Genomic DNA, 13,975 nt, shown 5'->3' with positions numbered 1-13,975 from the left:
AGTCCCTAAGTTTGGGGATAATTTGAACACAGTGATGGATAACTGGAATGATTTTTTTTTTTTTTGAGGAGAAAGCAGTTCAATAATTGATTATTTACCATACATAAATCACTGATTTAGGTCATCAGCATAGTTTCTACAAGCCAAGTGCAGAGGAACATTAGGGGTCTGTTGTGACACTATCATTACTTCTGTTTCTGCCAGGCAATCCTCATGATATTCTGTCCCTTATCTTCCTCCTATCGGGTTGACAGTATGAAATGAAGAATTGTTAATGTGCTTTCTTCTCCCCATTAATATTATTTAGTTTTTAAATTCAAAAGTACTTTATCATTAGCTAATTCATTTAATAGCCTTCTAAAATATGCAAATTGATCTATCTCAATCAGCATTTGATAATAATAGAATAAATTAGAAGAGAACTTTTATGTTATTCTATCCTCATTACATACAGATATTGTTAGCGAAAAAGGACTATTTGCTAAGGGAATTATTTTGCTCTAAGTCACTAAGTGAATTTAATTAGCGAAAAATGAAATGTACCAAATGATGGTAAGCATGAAATTGTTTTTCAAATGCAACTTTTTAAGAAAACATTTTCCTCCTAACTTGAGTAATTATGTTGTGAAACCACATCACACTACACTTTAGGCACCTGTGATGACCTAGCAAAATAACTGATACGTGCATCAAGATACAAGTCCCTTTGGGGCTGCCTTGGAAGTGGTATTGAGTAAAGGAAAATTTCCTGGCTGTGGGAGTTCAGACACCTCTGAATCTCAGTTCCTTTTCCTGGAGAGCAGCGTACTCAGTCCCTGATGCATATAACTGTAAACTTTTAGGTTGAGGTATTCCCAATTTTCAGTACATATAATCTACATTGAAATTGGCTCCGATTATAGTGACAATAAATAGATGAGAAAGAGTTTCTTACTAGGAAAAAAACTTCTGGGCACCTGCGTGACTCAGTCAGTCGAGCAACAGAGTCTTGATTTTGGCTCAGGTCATGATCTCATGGTTCTTGCCTTCGAGCCCTGCAGAGCCAACAGAACGGATGCAGCCTGCTTGGGATTCTCTCTCTCCCTCTCTCTCTGCCCCTCCCCTATTCATGCTCTCTCTCTCTCTCTCTCTCAAAATAAATGAATAAACCTAAAAAAATCTCTCACGATTGGCTTATTTAATATATGGCAGTAGTCTATCCACATTCTTCCATTTAATCCTTACCATCCGACGCTGTTGTTTTCATCATTTCTATTTTATAAATGGAGAAACACACTCTGAGAAGTGAGGTAAAGGTATGTCCCAAGGTCTACAGTCCAAGTGGAAATCTACACTTTGGATTCTGGTTCTCTGGACTCTGGACTCTGGACTTGTCTTGCAAGGGCCCTGCAGGATGATTGTTCTTTGATCAGCAAATGTCACGCAGGATGGAAGTGCTGTGCACGAGGCTCACCGGGTGGGGGCACGGCACAATCAGGAGTAGAGCTCTCGGAATCATGTATGAGCAGGTGGGTTAAGAAGGGCAAAGTTCGTTGTTTTGGATATTCCTACTGGTAAAGACATCATAGCTGCTGGACTAAATGCAAACTCCTTAAATACAGGCTGGTTAACTTGTTTGGCACCTCATGGTGCCCCGAGCTGAGAATCTTGCCCACAGTCGGTGGGTTGAGCTAACAGTAAGTCCAGCGTGTGATTTCCTGGCTACGTTAAAATCTCCTGGGAACTTTGAGAAATCTGGGAATCCTGAACCTTTCTGATTCAATTGCTCTGTGTTGGTGGACCAGACATTGGTGATTTAAAAATACCTGTTTTCAAAAGGAAAACCATTGCTTCGGATGAGGAATTTTCTTTCCTTCTTCTTCCAGTGGATATACTCAGCGTAATAACTGTGTTTATTGCCAGCTGTCTCCTCCCTCCTATGCTAGATTTGTGTAACAAATACTTCGCAACAATTGTTTGTCCTACAATTACTTGTCGTGTGATATCATGATGTTTTGGTGACTTTCCATCCTTCTTTTTAAATTTTTAAAAATTTTTTTTAATGTTTATTTATTTTTGAGAGAGAGGGAGAGACAGAGCATGAGCAGGGGAGGGGCAGAGAGAGAGGGAGACACAGAATCCGAAGCAGGCCCCAGGCTCCGAGCTGTCAGCACAGAGCCCGATGCAGGGCTCGAACTCACAGACCGTGAGATCATGACCTGAGCCGAAGTCGGACGCTCAGCCGACTGAGCCACCCAGGCACCCCTAAGTTTTTTTTTTTAATGTTCATTTATTTTATTTTTGAGAGAGAAAGAGAGATAAAGAGTGAGCAGGGAAGGGGCAGAGAAAGAGGGAGAATGAGAATCCCAAGCAGACTCTGTGCTGTCAGCACAGAGCTCGACGTGGGTCTTGAACTCATGAGCTGCGAGATCATGACCTGAGCCCAAACCAAGAGTTGGACGCTTAACCGACTGAGCCATCCGGACGCCCCCATCCTGTTTTCAGTCGTCTTCACGATAATTTCATCTTCAGTGATAAAGTCGCTGTGAGGTTTACCCCTGTCAAGGCCGTAGGAGAACTTGAATGTAACTCTGCTGTTGCCCTGCCAACTGCAGAAGGAAGTCTGTCAGCGAGTGGCCCCAAGCTGTCTCACATGTTTCCTGGTGTGAATGCTGTGATCATGCATTTCCAGCATTTGCTCTCAGATGACCCTTGAGTGTCTTACTGTTCTTTTTAACTTGGAATGAGTCCTAGAAAAAATGCCATCTAACAAGGCTCCTCCTGTCCTTCCCACATTCTGCACATTTTCTTTAATATGCAGGATGGGATAGCCAGTAGCTGATGGTGCCCCAGCTCTGGACCTTGAGACCCACAGGGCGCTCTTGGCAATGAGGGTGGAGGGAGCTGTGTGGCCTCTGAGCTCTTTCCTGATGGTTTGCCCTTCCCTCACCTCACAGGGCTCTTCCAGATCTTTAGGGCCCCACTGTCCCTGTGGTCTAGTCACATGCTGGTCTCATGTTTCCACGGGCCGCTTTTGATATAGCCTTAGACTCTTAAGAAAACAGTGCATCTGGGGCGCCTGGGTGGCTTGGTCGGTTAAGCGTCCAACTTCGGCTCAGGTCATGATCTCACGGTCCGTGAGTTCGAGCCCCGCGTCGGGCTCTGTGCTGACAGCTCAGAGCCTGGGGCCTGTTTCGGATTCTGTGTCTCCCTCTCTCTCTGCCCCTCCCCCGTTCATGCTCTGTCTCTCTCTGTCTCAAAAAATAAATAAACGTTAAAAAAAAAAATTAAAAAAAAAAAAAAAAGAAAACAGTGCATCTGATCAACCTGGCCTGCCTGGTCAGCCTCTCGAAGGCAAACTAAACAGGGCTTGCTCACCTTTTCTGTCCCTGGATCTTTGGCCATCTGGTGAAGTCCATGGACCCATTCTTAGATCAAGGTTTCTAAATGCATAAAATGCTAAATTCATAAAGGAAACAAATTGTCTAAAAATGCAGTTATCGACTTTTAAAGCATAAATTTGCGATATGCTAACATAGGTGCTTTATTAATGAATGAAATGACGTCTGAGGTGCATCAATGACTAAGATAATTTAGAAACGGTGATGAATGACATCTGCAACAATTGTATGTGAAATGAAACAGTGCTAGAGACCCGAGGCCCAGGCCCTGTTCACCTGGGTGGGCTGCCTCCACTAATAATCGAAGGCAATGCTACAGTTTCCGTAGCGGTGAGTGCAATAAAGACGTGATTTTTTCCCTTCTGAAGGCCCCGATACGTTGTCTCTTCAGCCTCTTTACATACTTACGAAATGGAGTTTGGTAGAGTGTTAACAGGCATTAGGATTTAAAACAGCTCTGTGGTTAGAGACACTTGGAACATGGTCCGTTGAACAAAGTAAAACAAGTTCCTTTATTGCAGAGCTTTTAAGATCCTTCAGATCCATGCAAAATCTCCGAGGGGCTGTTTTCAAACCATTGCACCCAGTAACTCTTCAGAGGAGGACATCCTGAGGCCGGAACGCACTTGAGGAAGTCCTCTTGTAAGCAGGGGAGCAGATCGGGTTCCCGATGCAGTGCGCCCCAGCCCCCGCCAAGGACACGCAGGAATGGCTTCCTCCTATGGGAGGGGAGGTTGTCCAGAACACCGGCAATCGTGCCTTTCCAAGGATGCGGTGCCCTGCCCGCATCTGGTGACCTCGGAGCCTGGATCTGTCAAGTGTGCCCCTCAGGAGTGACTTTAGATGCTTGAGGAGAGAGGGGCCAAGCTGCCCACGGACACCCTGCCTGTGTCCAGTGTGCATTTCAGGCCCTGTTTCCTCCTCATGGCCTTGAACACTTCCCTCAGAGACTTCAGGGAAATGAAGGACACATCCTTCCCCTAAGGGGCGTGCGTGTTCTTTCTCTCTCTTCTTTCTCAAACACGGATACGTTGTTTCACTTACGGGACACGCGGTTAAATAAGAAATGCGACTCACTGAGCATGCGTTTCGTGCCAGTCGCTGTGCTAAGAGGTTCGTTCCTGCCCGGTGCCCTGGAGATTATGATACAGTTTCTGAATAACAGTCTCCGTTGAGGAGAAAGCAGGTGGTGGCTGACTTCTGCAGTCCGGGCCTGATTGGCTGCTACAGGCTACGTGGCTCTGAGATTGGCGGCCGCCGTAGGAATCCAGAGGGTTTAGGTGACAGCTTTCACTGTGTCTTGTCTCCCATAGGTGGGGAGGGATGGGATGGAGCGAGGAGACCGGGTTGGGCGTTTCGAAGAACGTGGGGTGTGGGGACATCAATGTTCAGACTCTCAGCCTGCCTCCTTGAGAGGCCCAGCTGCTGTCTCTTTCTAGAGCCCGCCGTCTTTCTTTTGGATGACCAAAGAAATCATTCAAGAGTGAAATGAAGCAGTCCTTATCTCCCTTCAGGATCTGAGCTCAATATTTTGAAATTGGAGGGCGATAATTGACCAACTACACATCAGATGAATAAATCAGACCTTCATTGATCACCAGCAATTTCATGCCATAATTGATAATAAATCGCTGCTCTTGAAAATACTCCTGCAATAACATCAGTGCTGGACATTATATTTTTATTTCAGAAAATGCAATCTCTTTTCAACCACCTCAAGCTTACCCTCCCAACTTAGTGCTTTTACATACTCCCAGAGTTTCAATCTCCACTTATCAGCTTTTGCTTGTTTGAAGTTTGAAAAATTTGAAGCTTGAGGCAACATGTCCACTACTCAGAAAATGTTTTCTTATCATTGGTATGTGCCATGTACATACGCTAGGTAAGTTGGCATATGTTTTGTATCTAAGTGTTTGCTATTATAGATGTAGTTTCTTACATATACATCAGATAAGTGATTTGAAGCTCTTTTATTATATGGTTTTGGTTGAGATAGAATTTTATTTTCTCCAGAAAAACACAAGTCCTTTAACATTGTTTATTACAAGCATTCATTTATTGAACGTGTACTCCAAGCCAGGCACTGTTTTAGGCATTTGGATACAGAGAGATGTTTAATGTAGTCCTGCTTTTGAGAACAGAACAATGGAATAATTTCTGTGTTATCTAAGAAATAGTTTGATCCAGATGTCTAGGAAGAAAAGAAGATTAAAAGACAAGATTAAATAATCTAGTTATTCTGAAGAGATTATCTGGGGAAAGAGACATTAAATTCTTAGAAATTATTGCATAATCTTATTCTGACAAAGAGGGCTAAACGTAAAAGTAAAGCAGAGTTTATTGCCCATACTTGAACCTGTGCCCATTATATAACATGTTTAAGAATATTAAGTGTGCACGTAAATACAGTGGAATCAAGGCCAAATATCTTCATTAATACCATGGCTAAGAATTTGAACATGCCTGTGGACTTCTGTGTGTGTGTGTGTGTGTGTGTGTGTGTTTATTTATTGGGATAGCTATACATAAGCTTCAATAAGTCTGAATTTAAGGTGTAGGCTTTTATCCAGGAAATATATTAATTTCAAAGACTCTGGAGAAAAAGCAAGTTGATAATTTAATGAAAAATTTGGAAGATCCAATGAAACTAAGCCTAAGCTCTATGCTGGCAGAGGTTTTTCTAAATTCTTCAGACCTTTTTTTAGCTTCAGGTATTTAAAAGTCAACGCTGTTTTGATTTAAAGGTTTAAACAGCTTACCGTTTTCTAGCGGAGATTTAAAGAATTTGAGGAAGGGCAGGCCAGTTAATCCTAGATGTGAATTTGTCTGAAATAGTGATTCAGGGTTTAAAAAATCATAATAGTTGGCAGACATTGGGAAGCATTTTATTCACGTGATCTACCTTTGATGTTTAAATTAATCTTCAAATGCTTTTTGGAGATCGAAGGTGCAGGACTCATCCACCTTGGCCCTCTGCTGACGACAATCAAAATATGCACACAGCCTTTGTGATCCCATCCCCAGCCCCCAGTTTACATAGCCACTGGATTGTTGCTTCCCAGGTGAGTCAGTGTAGGGCAGTGACATCCCAGACAGGCTCTGTTTCCATCTCAGGGAGGGGAGACAAAGCTCTGGTGAATGGAGTAACATGCGGCGAGACATTGTGAATATGGACAGTGAGTAAGAAATGCTCAAAGCCAACACTGAAATAACTCTCGGTTTCTTGGTACAGTTAGGATGGAGTCTGAAATAGTCACTCTCGCAGTTTAGAATTTAAACTCCAGATAAGAAAGGAAGAGCATCCTGGAGGCTCCTGAAGTGCAGTGGGAAGCACTTTGGACAGAGAGGTCTGGAAAGCTGGCCCATTCTAGTGAAGACCTTCATAGGACAGTTATAAGTGACAGGAGGTCGGAAAGGATAGGGGACTCTTGGAGATCGTGGCTTTAGCTTCCCTCTTGCCCTTCCAACAGCCCCCATGGGGACACTGGTTGTGGCTTCACCACTGCTGATTGGAGTGTTCTTGAAAAGTCACTGCCCTTTTCAGCCTCAGAACCCTCTGCTCTCCAATGGAAATAACCCTATGTGCTTCGTGCAATACGATGTTGCTGTAGCATCATGTTAAACCCAGTGGAGTAAGTAGCATACTTTTAATGACCATGAAACACATTTTAGGAGTGTTGTGTGTGTGTGTGTGTGTGTGTGTGTGTGTGTGTGTGTGTGTGAAAGATTTTCCAGTCCCCTGTATTTGCTTACTTTTGACCTTGATTCTCTGCTATATTTGCTGTACCTCCTCCTTTTTATTTCATTTTATTTCTTATTTGTTTATTACTTTTATGTGAAATTTATTGTCAAATTGGTTTCCATAAAACACCCAGTGCTCATCCCAACAGGTGCCCTCCTCAATGCCCATCACCCACTTTCCCCTTCCCCCCCAATCCCCATCAATCCTCAGTTTATTCTCAGTATTTAAGAGTCTCTTATGGTTTGCCTCCTTCCCTCTCTGTAACTTTTGGGTTCCCCCCCTTCTCCTCCCCCCTGGTCTTCTGTTGAGTTTCTCAGGATCCACATATGAGTGAAAACATATGGTATCTATCTTTCTCTGCCTGACTTATTTCACTTAGCATAACACTCTCCAGTTCCATCCATGTTGCTACAAATGGCCAGATTTCATTCTTTCTCATTGCCAGGTAGTATTCCATCATATATATAAACCACATCTTCTTTATCCATTCGTCAGTTGATGGACATTTGGGCTCTTTCCATAATTTGGCTATTGTTGAGAGTGCTGCTATAAACATTGGGGTACAAGTGCCCCTATGCATCAGCACTCCTGTATCCCTTGGGTGAATTCCTAGCAGTGCTATTGCTGGGTCATAGGGTAAAAAAATTTAAAAATAGATCATTTTATTTTTTAAATAAAGATTGCATATATTTAAGGTGTACAACGTGATGATTTGGTATACATATGCATAATGAAAAGGTTACTACTGACAAGCTACTTAACATATCTTTTCACATAGCTACTGTTTTGTGTGTGTGTGTGTAGTGAGAACAGCTGAAATGTACTCTTCTAGGCAATTTCCAGGATTCAATGTTAACTGTATTATTATTATTATTCGTAACTATATTATTAACGTAACTATAATTATCATGCTGTACATTAGCTCTCTAGACTTATTAATCCTACATAACTGTAACTTTTTACACGTGGGCCCACATCTTCCCATTTTCCCAACTTCCCTCTCTTCCCACTCTTGGCCATTGCTCTTTTACTCCATCTATGTATTTACCTTTTTAAGATTCTGCATATAAGTAAGATCACACAGGGTTGTTTTTTTTTTTTCTTTCTGTGCCTGGCTTATTTCACTCAGCAGAAGACCTCCATGTTCATCCATGTTGTTGCAAATGGCAGAATGTTCTTTTTTAAGACTGAAAAATATTCCATTGTATGCATCTACCACGTTTTCTTCACCTGTTCATTCATTGATACGTAGGTTGTTTACATACCTTGGCTACTGTGAATAGTGCTGAAGTGAACATGAGAGCACAGATTATCTTTTCCAGGAACTAATATCATATGGTTATATAACCAAAAGAGAGATTTCTGGGCCATATGGTATTTTTATTTTTAATGTTTAGAGGAACCTTCATACTGTCTTCTACCATGGCTATGCCAATTTATATTCCCATCAACATAGTACAACAGTTTCCACACCTTTGCCAACATTGATGTTTCATTTATTTGAGAGCAGACAACCTAACAGATGTGAGGTGATATTTCATTGTGGTTTGGATTTGCATTTCCCTGTTGAGCACTCTTTCATATACCTGTTGGCCATTTGTATGTCTTCTTTGGAAAAATGTCTATTAAAGTTCTTTGCCCTCTTATTAATCTTTTTTCTATTGTTATATGGTTGTATGACTTTATTATATATTTTGGATATTAACCCCTTATCGGATGTATGATCTACAAGTATTTTCTCCCAATCCATAGATTGTCCTTTCAATTTGTTACTTTGACTTTGTGGAAGCTTTTTAGTTTGATGAGTCCCACTTGCTTATTTTGTTTAATGTTTATTTATTTATTTTGAGAGAGAGAGAGAGAGAGAGAGAGAGCAAGGGTGAGTGCATGTGCATTGGAGAGAAAGAGAGACAGACAGAGACAGAAACAGAAACAGACAGAATCCCAAGCGGGGCTCAATCTCGTGACTATGAGATCATGACCTGAGCCAAGATCAAGAATTAGAGGCTTAACTGCCTAAGTCACCTAGGCACCCCAACCCTTGCTTATTTTTGCTTTTGTTGGCTGAGTTTTGGGTGCCATACACAAAAAATCATTGCCAAGGCCAAATTCGAAAAGCTTTTTTCCGATGTTTTCTTCTAGGAATTATGGTTTTTAATCTTTAATCTATTTTGAGTTTATTTTTGTGTATGGTGTAAGATAAAGGTCCAATTTCATTCTTTTCCATATGAATATCCAGTTTTTCCAACACCATCTATGGAAGAGATTATCTTTCCTCCATTGAGTATTTTTGGATCTCTTGTCAAATATCTGTTGACTGTGTATGCAGGGGTTTATTTGGGGGCTCTCTTTTATGTTCCATTGGTCTGTGTGCCTGTGTTTATGCCACTACCACACTGTTGTGATTACTATAGCTTTGCAAAGTAATTTGAAATGAGGTCCGTGATGCTTTCAACTCTATTCTTCTTTTTCCAGGTTGTTGTGACTGTTTGGGGTCTTTTGTAGTTCCATAGGAATTTGGTAATTATTTTTTCTATTTCTGTGAAAAATGCCATTGGCGTTTTTATAAGCATTGCACTGAATCTGTGGATTATTTTGGGTAGTATGAACATTTTAACAACATTAATTCTTTCAATCTGTGAACACAGAATCTTTCCATTTTTTAATATCTTCAATTTCTTTCAGCAATGTCTTATAGTTTTGAGTGTGTAGATAATTCACCTCCTTGGTTAAACTTATTCCTAAGTATTTTATTCTTTTTGATGTGATTTGAAATGGGATGATTTTCTTGATTTCATTTTCAGACACGTTATTTGTATGAAAAATGTGCAGCGAATTCTTGTATGTTGATTTTGTATCCTGCAACTTTACTGAATTTGTTTATTCTAATATGTTGTGTGTGTGTGTGTGCGCGCGTATGTACATCATCCTTCTTATGATGCTAAATGTGTAACCAGGAGGAAAGTAAGGGAGACTATAGACTAATTATAACTAAGTTGGCCAAATAAAATTTCCTTTTTTTCTCAGTTGTTTACTTCAAGCCAAAACATTTTTTGAACCGAACTATTTAAAGCAACCGCGCCTTCACTTTCCTGTTGCAGACCAAATAAAAAAGGCAGCAGTACTTGATGAAACAGAGCACTCAAGAGTAGTTTCTTCTCGTTTGCCAGGTGCCTTGGGAATGCTACTCACCCTGTGCAATATCCAGGCCTTTCCCCATTACAATGAGCAAAGTTAACCTATTTCACATGATTTTTGTGAGAAAATGAAAAACAGCTCCATTGCTCAGTTAAAGTGAGGAGCCTTTGTAAATGCCTGGTGATGATGACAATTTTGATAATAATTATATTGGAGACACCTCAGTGGGAAGTGGTTTTGCCGATACCGTCATTCTCATTTCCTCTCTTAACTTGGGCAGGTCCGAAGGGAAGGATGCACGCCAGTCTCTGCTGAACGGCGTATTGGGTTTGTGTCGTGCAGTGATAAGAGCTGGGATCCTGCTGCGATAGCAATCAGCAATGTTGACCTGTGACGAAGGCCGCACCCCCAGGAAGCTGACTTGGACTGAAATCAATGTTGGCTCGGTCATCAACTGTACTCTCCCAGGATTTCTGGACAGAGTTGTATACAGGTGCATGGATTTTGGAGGCTGACAGGAGGGAGTTATGTTAAATATTTAACAACTATTAAGGCACGGGCATGGGCACAGCCAGTCAGAAGGTAGAGGTGGAGCAGGGGCCAAGTCATCGGCTTTGGGTTGTGGGAAGGCGGGAGGGTCCTGGAGAGGTGCCCGGGTAGCTAGAGCAGTGGGAACGTAGGACTGGGGAGAGCTGGGAAGTGGCCATTTACCAACCAGTACAACACTGTTTCAGTATTTCACTAACCGTTGCAGCTCTATCAGTATGGGCTGTCTGCCTTGTGGAAAGACCTGCTTTTGATCTTGGCTGAAGTGTTGGCCTTGGACAAATTGTTTTACCTCTCTAACTTCCAGTTCTTTCATGTGGAAAGTAGGGATGTTAGTGATACATTTTTTATAAAGTTGCCCTGAAGGTTAAATGAGATAATGAGTGAAGAATGCTAGCTTAGTGCCTGGCTAGCAGAGAGTGTTCAATAAATGGCAGCTGTTATATTGTTATGGTTATGTGCTTTCTGCCTGTTGTGACTGGTGTTTTAAAGGATTTTAAATGGAAACAGCTTGGTATGTATTGAGCCCTTCTCTGGAAGAGATTAGACATTACTGTTTAGATTTTATTTGTGCATAGATTTCTGCTTAAATTTTATGATAATCTTAAAAACACTGATAGGAGAAAATGCAAAAATGATGCTTTAATTTGCTGTGTTATTACTACCATAACTAAATAATAACTGGCTCACAGATTAAGAGTTTCTGAGACGTAGAAAAAGTCTTCACTGTGTGCTTAAAAACAGTTTCTTCATTTTTTTTTCAAGTTACTGGGGCTCCTCATGTGAAACACAGCTATGTTTAGAGGATTTTTTTGTTATCCTGATATTGGACAAGGGAAAAGATAAAGGAAATGAACTCAGATGGGAATGACTTTTGTTTAAGGTTTCCTTAATCTTAACAAAACGCCTTGGAACATTCAAGACATGCGTATCAGTCACAAAATGTTATGAAATAATATGCAAATAAATTATTTTGAATGTACAAAGGAGCCTACAAACTAAAATAATATTTTGAAGCAAATCAATTTTTCAAATTTTTTTTTATTTTATAAAATTTCCCTTTCACGTATGTACTTAAATTATGGTAGGCATGTGTGTGTGAGCGCGTGTGTGTGTTGAAGTATATATTCTTTTTTAATAAACAGATTTTTAGAGCTGTAATTCACATGCCTTGCAGTTCATCCATTTAAAGTATACAATTCGGTGGTTTTCAGTATAATCACAGAGTGATGCAATAATTACATAATCAGCATGTAAATAGAGTATTTAATTTCCATGTATTTGTGAATTTCCCCCAAATCTTTTATCCATTTGTAATGACTTTCCATTATGGTCAGAGGATACCATTTATATCTTTTCAACCCTCTAAATTTTGGGAGGATTGTTTTATGGCCGCATATGTGGTCTATCCTGGAAAAAGTTCCAGGTACACTTGAGGAGAAAGTGCATCTGTGGATGCTGCGTGCAGTGCTGTATAGACGTGTTATGTCTTATGGCTTATGGTGTTGTTCAAATCTTTGGTTTCTTTGTCATCTGCTTAGTTATTCTATCCACTGTCCTTTACTCTGTCTAATATTGAGGTGTTAAAGTCTCCAGTGGGTATTGTGAATTGTCTATTTCTTCCCTCAGTTGTGTCTGTTTCATTTCATGTATTTCGGGCTCCATGTCAGATATCCTGCGTCCCAGACTGGGAGCTGGGGAGAGGGAGCCCTGTGGTCTTGGCAGCTCTCCTCAAGAGAAGGGTTTCCATCTGTGGAGCGGATGTGGAATTTCTCACCCACTTGGTGATAGAGACCCTCCCACCCAGATAATTCTGATAATTGATTATGTGTATATTAACTTTTTGGCTGGGGGGTGACATTAGAATAAATATTTCTCCTTTCTGTAGTGACACTGTTTCAAATGCATTTTACTCTGGGTTAACTTCTCATCTACCAAAATGGCATCCTTAGCATTATTATCTAATTACTCAGACGCATTTGTATATAAACTATATTGGTAAGAATATATGGTTCTGGAGAACATTTTGTACAAAATTGGTTTTATAATCCTGATCCAATCTTTTAAGTTTTAAGCACGAAGTTCATCTCCCCTGGGCACCGACCCCAACCGTTGCTCGGGTGATCTGTTCATTGCTGTTACCTGTGATGATACTCAGACTTTTTTTGGGTCTTACTTTCTGGCAATTATTTGCTGTTTTGAGAATGCTTCCTAAATAAATCTTGTCTGCCATCCCTCTCCCCGCCGGTTTTTGTGTCTAAGTCAAGTCTTTTGTGGATGTATAATAATGACTCTATCGCTAGTTAGCAACAGAAGGATCTCTGAAAATTATGGTTTCTGTCAAAGCACACTGTTACCTCAGTTTACCCTCTGAATAATTAGCCCTTGGCTTTACATAATGCAAGTAATTGTAAGTATCCTTTCCCTGGCCTGTGCATTATTGTCTGTGTTCAGGTAGGAGCTTGCTCTGTTTTTGTTTTGTTTTGTAAACAGATTATAACTGGGCATTAAAATGTAAGTTGCTTTTGCAGGGCCCGGGTGGCTCCGACAGTTGAGTGTCCGACTTTGGCTCAGGTCATGATCTCATGGTTGGTGAGTTTAAGCCCTATATTGGAAGCCCGCTTCAGATCCTGTGTCCCCCGCCCCGTCTCTTCTCTTCTCCCACTCATGCTTTCTATCTCATAAATAGACTTTAAAAAAATAGATACAATAAAATGTAAGTTGCTATAAACATTTCTTAAATAGGACTACTCTTACACTTTTTAATTTTTTAAGTTTACTTATTTATTTTGAGAGAGACAGAGATCGTGTAAATAGGGGAGGGGCAGAGAGAGAGGGAGAGAGAGTTACATTTTCTGACCTAAAGTATACACACATTCTCAAGGAACCTTTCTCTCTTCTTATGATAGATTTTTATTTTACACAAAATGAACGTGTGCAACTTGTAATACTTTAACACCATGTAATATTTGGCTCTTCATATCTTATTTCCTTTTTTTAAAGTTTATTTATTTATTTTGAGAAAGAGAGAGAGAGAGAGTGAACAAGAGAGAGAGCATGTGCACGTGAGTGGGAGAGGCACAGAGAGATTGGGAGGGAGAGAATCCCAAGCAGGCTCCATGCTGTCAGTGCAGAGCCTAATGCAGGGCTCAAATCATGAACCATGAGA

General features: G+C 40.7%; 1 long non-coding RNA gene across 3 annotated transcripts in view; it reads left to right on the top strand.

Moving 5' to 3' along the window:
- The first annotated feature begins 10,542 nt into the window (after positions 1-10,542).
- Positions 10,543-13,975, top strand: part of LOC122232327 — a 108,835-nt gene continuing 105,402 nt past the window's right edge. For all 3 annotated transcript variants that reach the window (XR_006209677.1, XR_006209676.1, XR_006209678.1), the window contains exon 1: positions 10,543-10,753. This is a non-coding gene — a long non-coding RNA (uncharacterized LOC122232327). The remainder of the gene's footprint in view (positions 10,754-13,975) is intronic.

This window comes from Panthera tigris, chromosome D3 (genome assembly GCF_018350195.1).
Source record: "Panthera tigris isolate Pti1 chromosome D3, P.tigris_Pti1_mat1.1, whole genome shotgun sequence".
Classification (NCBI taxonomy): domain Eukaryota; kingdom Metazoa; phylum Chordata; class Mammalia; order Carnivora; family Felidae; genus Panthera; species Panthera tigris.
This window is presented reverse-complemented; position numbering and strand designations above follow the sequence as displayed.